Genomic DNA, 9,941 nt, shown 5'->3' with positions numbered 1-9,941 from the left:
TTAACAAATGAAATAACTTTTTTTTTGATCACATTTTGGAGCATGAATGAATGCTCAGACTAACCAAGAATAACTCTAAAGGTTAATTATTTACTAAACTAAGTTTCTTACCCAGTGGGAAAAGTCCTGACTAAACATTTCAAAAACTTCTTTAAAATGAAGTTAATTTGAAAAAAGATACAGAATTTTGGAATTTTTAGTATATCAATCAGATTTCTAAGAATCGGAAAACATTAAACGAAAAAAGGATTGAATGAAGGAAATTAGGTGTCTACTAAATAATTAGAAGGTCAGGGATCTATGACAGGTTTCTAGAAAAGATTCCACAATAAACACTGACCTGCTGCAACTAGGAGGGAGGCTTCCTTGGACTTTTGACTTCATGGGTACCCTGTTCAAGTAGTTATTTCAGAGATCAGGAACCTGCTGCCACTGTCACTACCTCCACAACTAAGCCTCTTGACACCTCCAAAGCTGAACACCGGAACACTGCTGCAGAAAAAATTTGGCATATGCATTTGATTGGTGGAACCCAATTTGCATTTAGAATCCTAGTTGCCCAAAAATCTGGAAAGATGTCGTTACAGTAAAAAGGTAACCTAAAAGGAAGTTCAGAACAGATTCTTCAGTTCCAATCTTCTCTGTCCGCTATGGTCCACCTCTTTGGTACTCAACATTTGTATCCATAGCTCTAGCCATTCTTCCAAATAACAGTAACAGCGGTAAGACCATTCTCCTACTTAAAATAATGCAACTTCTCTCATGTAACCAAAAGCATGCCTCCTTTCCTCCAGCCTGGCTGCTTATATTATCTTTTTCTATATTTTTGGTGTTTGGCAGTTTTAATATGTATGTATCTCAGATATGACCCCAAGTGTTGCTCTGGCTCAGGCAGAGCCAGCGACTGGGTGGAGCTTCCTGGGAGGGGGCCTGCCTCAGGCCAAGTTCAGCTGCAGCCTGTTCCCTGCTTGGGATCACTTGACATGAGCCATCAAGCAATCTTCAGATGACCATCACCCACGCTAGCTTGCAACTGTCTTGAGAGGCCAAGCTACAAACTGAGGCCAGCTGCTGCTAGTGCCAGATGTGAGGCTGCTCAGCAAGAGGTACGGGGCACTCCAAGGCAAGATGCTGCTCGTTTAGATTTTGGGTACCTTTGAGAGATTTTAGGAAAGTTCTCAGTATGAGCCAAGACAGACTATTTGTATGGGAAGTCCACTGGAAGCAGCTTGGGTGAGCCTGCATGTTGGGAGGGGCGGGGTCTCAGGGAAGCGCCAGGGCTAAGCAATCAGTGTAAGCAACACTGATTGAGACTCAGAGATGGCACCTGCCTATGTCTGCAAGCCAGGCAGGGAAGGGCTCAACAAAGGAACAAAGCCCTCTGCCAGCATTTCTATCTGGGAGAGAGTTGCCCCTCTAGCCCTTGTCCTGGAGCCGGACAGCTCAGTATCTCTCCATATGTCCCTGACACCTTCAAGCTGCTGCCCCAGAGCTGGAGCTCAGAGTGAGTTCATCACCAAGTAAGTCCATGCATGGGCCCCTTAAGCGGAAAGTCTGCCACTCCCTCAGCCCTCTGTCTCACTTAGCCACAAACCCTGCTGGTTTTCACAGCTAGAAGTTGTGGAGATTTCTCCTTCTGGCACTGTATCCCTGGGCTGGGAAGCCTGGTGTGGGGCTAGGACCCCTTGCTCTTTTGGGGCGACTTCTGAAACTGAGATATATCTCCTGATTCTCAACTGCCACACGCAGGTGTGGGACAAGCCCATTTCATGTCTCCATCCCTCCCACCAGTCTCAATGGTGACCTCTTTTGTGTGTCCCCAGTTGTAGGACTTCTGTTCAGCTAAACTTCAGGCGACTCCTAATGATGGCTATTTTATAGTTTCGTTGTAATTTTGATGTTGTCGTGAGAGGAGGCAAGCATGGCTTTTGCCTGCTCTGCCATCTTGACTCTTGCTTTCTTTATTTTTTTCCTTCTACTTTCTTTGGGGTCATAATATTTTTGTTTTCTAACTTCTTAAGTTTGCTACCTATCTCATTAATTTTCAGTTTTCCTCTTCTAATATAAGCATGTAAGTCTATAAAGTCTATAAATTTCCCTTAAAGGGAAGCTTTACCTCTAACCCACCAATTTCGAGATGCATTTGTATTAGTTAGCTGGAGCTGTGCCCTTTTTGAGCAGAAGTCTTTAAGAGTCACTGCTTTATTCTTTCTGTCATGATAGTATGGCACAGATAACTACTTCTTCAGCCTGGATCTCAGATTGGAGCAGACTTACAGTCAGTTTAGAGTTAACATAAAGAAAATATGTTTTTGTTGTGGCAAACCACAGAAATTGGGTTGAAATTCTTGCTACCACATTCAGAAGTGGCACACATCACCCCTCTTACATTTCCCTGGCCCAACCAAGTCACATGGCAAGCATGTCAGTGCTTGGAAAATATAAATCTTCTCACAGGTTGGGTACTGTAAGATCATGAAAATATGCTGGAATATATAATTATTTCACAAGGTAGAGCAGAAACTATTTGGAGCAATAATATAATAATTTTTATGTAGTATTATCGTTTAGTTTTAAGTATTCTCTAATTTCCATTACTATTTTTTCTTTGGATCCACAAATTATTTAGAAGTGGTTCTCTTAATTTCTAAAAATTATTTTTCAGTTATTGATTTCTAACTTAATGACAAGTAACAAGAGAGTGAAATCTATATGATTCCAATCCTTAAAAAATTAATTGAGATTTGTTTTATGTTCTACTTACAGTTTGAGTAAATGATCTAAGTATACTTGAAAAGAATGTGTATTTTTCAATTGTTGAGTAAAATGTTCTTTATAGTGCCATTAGCTTAAGGGAATTGATTGCGCAGTTCAAATATCTTTACTGATATTTTTTGTCTGCTTGATCTTGAGAAGATGGCATCAAAAGTACTTACACATAGAGAGTCTACTGGCATGCAGTGTGTATGGGTACACAGCAGAATAGTTTACAGAGGGAAGAATGAACTTATTAGTTGCTGTATGGTTAAGGTAGAAGTCAGTCAGGAGTTTCTATGGGAGTATTATGTAAAAAAATTCAATAAAGAAAATTGTTGGTATTACTCAAAATTCATTGCTGAACCTCATTACTATATAAATATGCATTTGTACATAGTTATAATCAGAATGTAACATGTTTTACTTTCCGGTTTTTTTTTTTTTTTCTGTTAAAATGAGCACATCCTCTAACTTTTGAAGAGCAGATTCACTTTATAAATACTGTTGTAATTACTCCAAAACCTATATCTATTTAAGGAAAGCAATGTAGAGAAAGATTGCCTCAAGGCAACCTAGTGAAAAAGAAACAGCTGAGAATAGTTTCCTTATTGACTGCCCCTACTACAGAAGCCTTTTAAGGAGTTAAAACTGAATTGGCAACAAGGAGTGTAGGCTTAAATTTAGAAACTCATCACTTGACCTAGAGAGCTATCTTTTGTCTCTTGCTTTAGGAATGTTGTTGACTTTGTCTCCCTACAACTCTACTTCTTAGGAAATAAAAGAGTGCTCTACTATTACCTACCTCCAATATGCTGCCACCGATTCTACATGTTTGATTGTGGTACTTTGAATATTGCACATGTTCAGGTAATATCAACAGCCATTGGGCTTATGAAATGGTGAGAGATACCAATTTCGGAGTAGTCGCAATGTGAAAAAATGTGTATCTTAGAACTGGTGATATATGCTAGACTAAGCTTAGATCCATGGGCAAAGCAGCCGAGTTCCAGTGGGAGGACTCTGCCTCGGCAGATGACTGAAGAGTGTTTCACTGTGCATCGGTCCAGCAGCACCAGCCCAAATGTTAATGAGATGCAGAAGAGTCAAAGTCATGTCTAAGAGCACAGACAATGACTACCTGAGGCTAAATGGGATGGAGAAGGGAAAGGCAGAACAGAAAGATGTGAAAATAGCTCCCTGCTTTCTCCCCCACCGGTAAAGATGGATCTGTAAATTGAGAAGCAGGTGCTGCAGTAATTATGATTATATTCAGTCTTCTGGCTTTCAATACCATTTAAATGCTAATGACACTCAATTTTATATCTCTAGTCTTAACCTCTCCCTGAACTCCATGCTTGCTTATCCAATTGCATATTCAACATCTCCACCTGGATGTCAAATAGGCATCTCAAATTTTAACATGTACAAAACTGAACTCTTGATTCAACCCTGCTCCCTGCCAAACTTATGCCTCCTGCTGGTTTGTCATCTCAGTAAATGGCACCACAATTACACAGTTGCACAGTACAATTTGGTGTCCTTGACTCTTTCTTCTATCTTGCACACTATATTCGATCTATTGACAAATCCTGAATTATCTTGAAAATATACTCTGAATCTAACTATTAGCACCTCTTCCATCCTCATCCCCTACAGCCCATGCCACCATTATCTCTCACCTGTAATAATAAACCTGTCTTATAACAATTTTCCAGCTTCCAGTCTTTTTCTTCTATAGTCTCCTTCCTGTGTGACTGTGAGCCTTTTAAAGTAAACCATATTTGTCACTCTCCTGCTTAAAACCTTCCAGTGGCTTTCCATCCCACTTAGAAAAAAATCTGAAGTCCTCGCGCTGGCCAGCATGGCCCTAATAATCTGGTCCTTGATTTCTTCTCTGTCCCCATTGCCTTCATTTGTACCCTGCCTAATGTGCTTGGGCTACACAGGCTTTCTGGCTATTTCTCATATGCCTTAGTTTTGTTCCCATATCTGACAGTCAATTCCCCCAGAAATACTTCAGCCCAGAATGGTCATCCTTAGTGGCTTTTCCTAGTCACCTAATCACCTAGGCACATTCAACATAGCTCTCTACTCCATCACTCTCTATCCCTCTGCAGTACTTCAATTTCTTCTTGGTTCTTATCATTACCCAACACTATGCTACTGTATTAGTCTGCTAGGACTGCCATAACACTATACCAGACGGGAGAGCTTAAATAACAAATTTATTTTCTCACAATTCTGGAGGCAGGAAGTCTGAGATCCAGGCAGATGCATTGTTGGTTTATTGTGAGGCCTCTTTTTCTGGCTTGTAGAGGCCACCTTTTCATTGTGTCCTCACATAGCCTCTTCTCTGTGCATGCATGGGAGAAGGAGAGCAGGAGGGAGAGGAGAGAAAATACTGTCTATTTTGTCCAGTACCATGTCCTTAGTACCTATCAGTCTTTGGCCTGAGGCACTTTCAGTGCATGACTGTTGAATAAAAAGTCAAATATTAAATGATCAAATGGATGAAGCCGGGAAGCGATGCCAACCCTATTTCTATAATGGCTGGCTTATAAGTTTCCCATGTGTGTTATTTTTATATCCCTTTCTATATTCCCAGGATGAGAATCAGCAGTACTCTAATGAAAGGGGACATGGGTCTTGATTTAGGAGGACTATAAAGCCTGTGTCTGACTATTGACTGAGGGGACCGGCCCTCAGGGCATCTTTTCTCAAGGGACCACCCTGGCTGCCCAGGAGCTGCCAGACCACCTGCATTCCTTCTCACTGGAATTCCCTGGCTCATTATGTAGCCTGAGGACACTGAAGATGAAAGTAGAGTCTTTAGCAACCACAAAGGAGTTAAAGGAGAAAAGGGGTAACTCATTTTTGGAGAAGGGAGGATGCCTATTACTTTAAAGTATATGAAAATTTGAATAAAGGTGAAGATTTGGTGAAATTTTGCTTTCCAAAAGAGATAGTTAACAGGCAACCTCTTTAGGTTCAGTAATCTTTGAGATTAATTTTACCAAAGTAAAAATATTACTTCTTGCTTATGGGCAAATTAGTGAATTTTTCCTCCTCTACCCCAATAAACAGATAATCTTGCTTCTTTATAAATATACTTAGACACTGCTAAGATTAGTTCAGTTTGTTTCTCTGAGTTCCGTTTATGTGCAGGTTTGTTCCTTTGACACTTTCCTGAACTTTCAGCTGCCTATAGCATGCTGATGAGTGAGAGATCTTTCAACTGACTCCCAATGTGGGAATCTTGATTTACATGCAAAGCCTGATGTTTTGCAAAATGTAGCTTGTTCGGATGCCAGATAGGCTTAAAAAGTGGAGCAGATCACAAAGAGTGCTTTATGCCTGTCTTCTGGGGCCTGCAGGATTGGTTTTATAACCTGTGTAAATTCTTCAGATTAGACACATCACAACTGACATTAGCGAGGGCTAATGGAAACTCTTTGCTCATTTATTTGGCTTTAGGAATGAAGTGTTAGAAATTATAAAACTGATATTATTATATTGCTCTGTGGAAAGCTATGACTGGGAACCATCTCCAGAGGACAATAATGGTAGACATTTCCTTTGAGGAGCCCAGAGCACCTTAGAGCAGGAATGTCTTCAGTTCCTGGAGTTGGAGGTTGAAAATACAATTCTTTTCTTTACCTTAGAGATTAGGGACTTTCATCACTGCCTACAAAGTGGGGAAATAAAACAGGAGACACAGATACTGTATTCTCCTTAGGGAAGGGACAACAACATATGGAACCATGAGAAAGCAGTGTTACAACAGCAAAAATAAATGATATGGTGCACCAAACACGGAAAAATAAGGACTGGTAGGAAATCCAAGGGAATCGGAATAGTGGGGGAAGATTTTATAAAGTGTGGGTAAGAGAGGATGAGGGTATATGCATTTATGCAGCAAATACTTGTTGAGTGTCAATTTTATGCAAGTCTGAGGAAAAACAAGATATAGTCATTATTCCAGTAAATAAAAGATGAAGGAATTATTTTTGTAATTTAAATCATAAATACGATCTGGATCTAGATAAACGGCCCATGCACTTGCATTGTTTACCATCACAAAAGCATTATCGAAGAAGGGAGGGATTTGGAAGGAGAGAATCCAGATACCTATTACTTTAAAAGTGTTTGACGATTTGAATAAAAATGCAGATTAAGTGAAATTTACAGTGAAATCGATGGCATTTAACCAGGCCAGAATTCCCAAGGTGACAATTTAATCTGACAAGTGAATTTTCATTTGCCAGATTTGTGGGTTGTATTAGCTTTAGAAAAGTTAGTAGCATTCCATGATAAAAGTAATATATGGAAAAAAATGAGAGTTGTACTTTACCAGGACAAAATCAACTATTTCCCTCATTTTACAGGGCATTTTGCTGAGCTCTTTGGTATGTTCACTCTGGTGGCTGAGTGGTTCATGGGACAGACGATCCTTCTGGGAACAGAAAGCACTATACTGTATTATTTACAAACATGGACTCTAGAATCCGAATTGATTTATATGCTGGCGCAGCCATCTGTAGTTCATTCAGTTCAACTCTTTGAGCCTCATTTTCCGTATCTGTGAGTTAAAAATAGTAAACCTACCAAGCAGGGTTGTGTGTGATCATAGGGTATCTGAAATGCTTAGCATAGTGCCTAGTATTTAATTTAATAAATGTTCAATAAATGGCAGCTATCAAAAGCAGAGTCTGGGGTAGCCTGTAATGAAAAAAACAAGGAATAATGAATCAAGATTGTTTACAACTGGCTTTTCGGGGTAAAACACTTTCTTGGAGAGGGTTGATGAAAGCTTTTCCAACAAATGATTTCTGTCAGCATGACTTAAGAATATTAATAACTATAAGTATGGAAAACTAATCCAGGAGAAAAACAACCTCCAATTTCCTTATCAATTAACATTATCTATTCTGTGGGATATTTAGAGCTGTGATAGAATTTTTAAATGAGTAAATTAGTTTTTACCACTATGAAGGACATTGTTAATTCACAAACTAGTATTTTATTGAGGACAGAGAGGCTGTTAAGAACCAAAGTTCACTATTTTTAGCTATATTACTGAGTTTAGAGTATAGGAGATTTCACTTATTGGGTATTAAGCCCTAAGTTGCTTGACTTTCAAAGTTTGATTTTTAGTACATTTACAAAATGAAAATTATGTTTGTGCCTCAGGAAAAAATACAGGAAGCTACATTTTTTTTTCTTAAATTCAAGGCAAAGCACAATTTAGTCTATTGAAGGGTACTGGAAATCAATTTAACAAATTTGAGATACGTAATATAGTAACATGATTAGATGTGAGATGTTTAGCACTATTTTATAGTTTTACAAATGTTGATAGTTTTGTTGGCTACCATTTCCAGAAGTTCTGCTTCATTTACTTGCTTCTGGTGAAAACATTGTTTCAAACATAAAAAATACTAAAATGCTTAAAAATTTCCAAAGAGATGTAGACTCAAAACATTTTAAGCCCTGTTTCATTTGTTTGTAATTTTGTCTTCTTTCCATTTTATAAGTCTTGAGGCTGTTAGGCCTGTCATTATTTTCTCTAAGCATTAAAGAGTAAAATTCCAATGGTCTTCAAAATGTAGTTTCTTCTGTCAGTGAGGAAAAAACACACTCATTCTTCCTAATCACTGTTATTTCTAATAGAAAAGCCTTAAAGATATCAGGACCACACTGATTGGGGCTATGGCTGGTGAAAGCAACCTGTTAAACTCTAACCTTAATTCTGTCTGGTTATATACCTAATAATGTATGGTCTTGAGGCTAATATTTAGAGTGACAATCCATTTTCTGAAAGGTGATGAAGGCATTTAGTTTAGTGCTATCACGGTCGAAAGTGAAGAATAAAGAATGATGGTATCCCTATCAACTCCTCCACTCTTTCCCTTAGGTTGTTTTATTACACAAAATCCAATTTATGATGATAGTGTGCACCAGTGTTAGTCTACCTATTAAATATTAGTGAAGCTTAATTCTTCTTTTGCAGATGAAAAATTGGTAGAATTTCTAATATTTTCTTTCCTTAATCCACTGGCTCCCCTTCCCTGTTTGCACTATCTACTCTGAGACTACTGGTATACAACATAAAGCATGTCTTTGGGTATATAGTGCTCAGTGGTTTCTCTATCACTCCTGCCAGACAACTGAAAAGAAATGGAAAAATGGATTTTCCTTTAAGTCATATCACCATGGCAATATATTTTGAAAACTTTTACCTTAACAGTTCATTATAACATATAACATCCATATATATGAAGGGCAGTTCTATTTCTATGTTCAAATGGAAATGTAAGTACTGGTAAATGAAATCACTCAACACCAGGAAAAGTTTATAATCAGATTCTAGGATAGCTGTTACTTTATTTTCATTTGAAACTCTGATTGCAAATCCAGTTTATTCAAAATTTAAATCTTGATCTTTATTTTCCTGCTTAGCTAAGGCCTTTTGTTAGATCTTTGGTGCTCCTAGGTCAATAATTTGGCCTGATTACGTACTAGGAAGTTTAACCATTGTCAGAAATCAGGTCAGGCCTTTGTGCGTCAGACTGACTGAAAAGAATAGTTTGCTAGGGACTGTACACAAAGCTTGTCATTCAGTTTAGCTGAGATAATTTGTGGTCCTTTGTTGCCAAAGCCCCTTTAACCAAGGACATAAGGATATAAACTAGAGCTGGCCTATAGGCCCCATCTAGTGGTGGCTCGAAGAAAAGCAGGTAAAACTAAAAAAAAAAAAAAGTCTGTATGTCATAATCTTCCTGTACAGATTAGCTACTAGTTATTTCCCTGAAGCCCTAATCAGGAGGATTAATATGTGAGAAACTATTAAAAGTAAAGTTCCTAAGTCAGTGATTCTCAATCATTGGAGAATTTATTTAAAATAAATAGAATCACTGACAAAGCATATTTAAAAAAGCAGATTCTTAGGCTCTGCCCTAAAAAATCTGATTTAGTAGGTCTGGGATAGCACCCATCTTAATAAGAATCTCTACTTTGAAAAAGACTCCTCAAAGTGCATTAGGAAGATTGTAGCTGAGTCCCTTCCCCTATTAGGAACTCAGCCTGTGTATTTATATAACGGAATGGCTGCATAGCAGAGGCACCACCAAACAATTCAGAGATCAATGAGACTTCAGACTACTAACTGGCAGGGAACACAAGAT

This window comes from Rousettus aegyptiacus, unplaced genomic scaffold (assembly GCF_014176215.1).
Source record: "Rousettus aegyptiacus isolate mRouAeg1 unplaced genomic scaffold, mRouAeg1.p scaffold_m13_p_7, whole genome shotgun sequence".
Taxonomy (NCBI): Eukaryota; Metazoa; Chordata; class Mammalia; order Chiroptera; family Pteropodidae; genus Rousettus; species Rousettus aegyptiacus.
The sequence above is the reverse complement of the archived record's forward strand: the minus strand, read 5'-3'. Positions refer to the sequence as shown.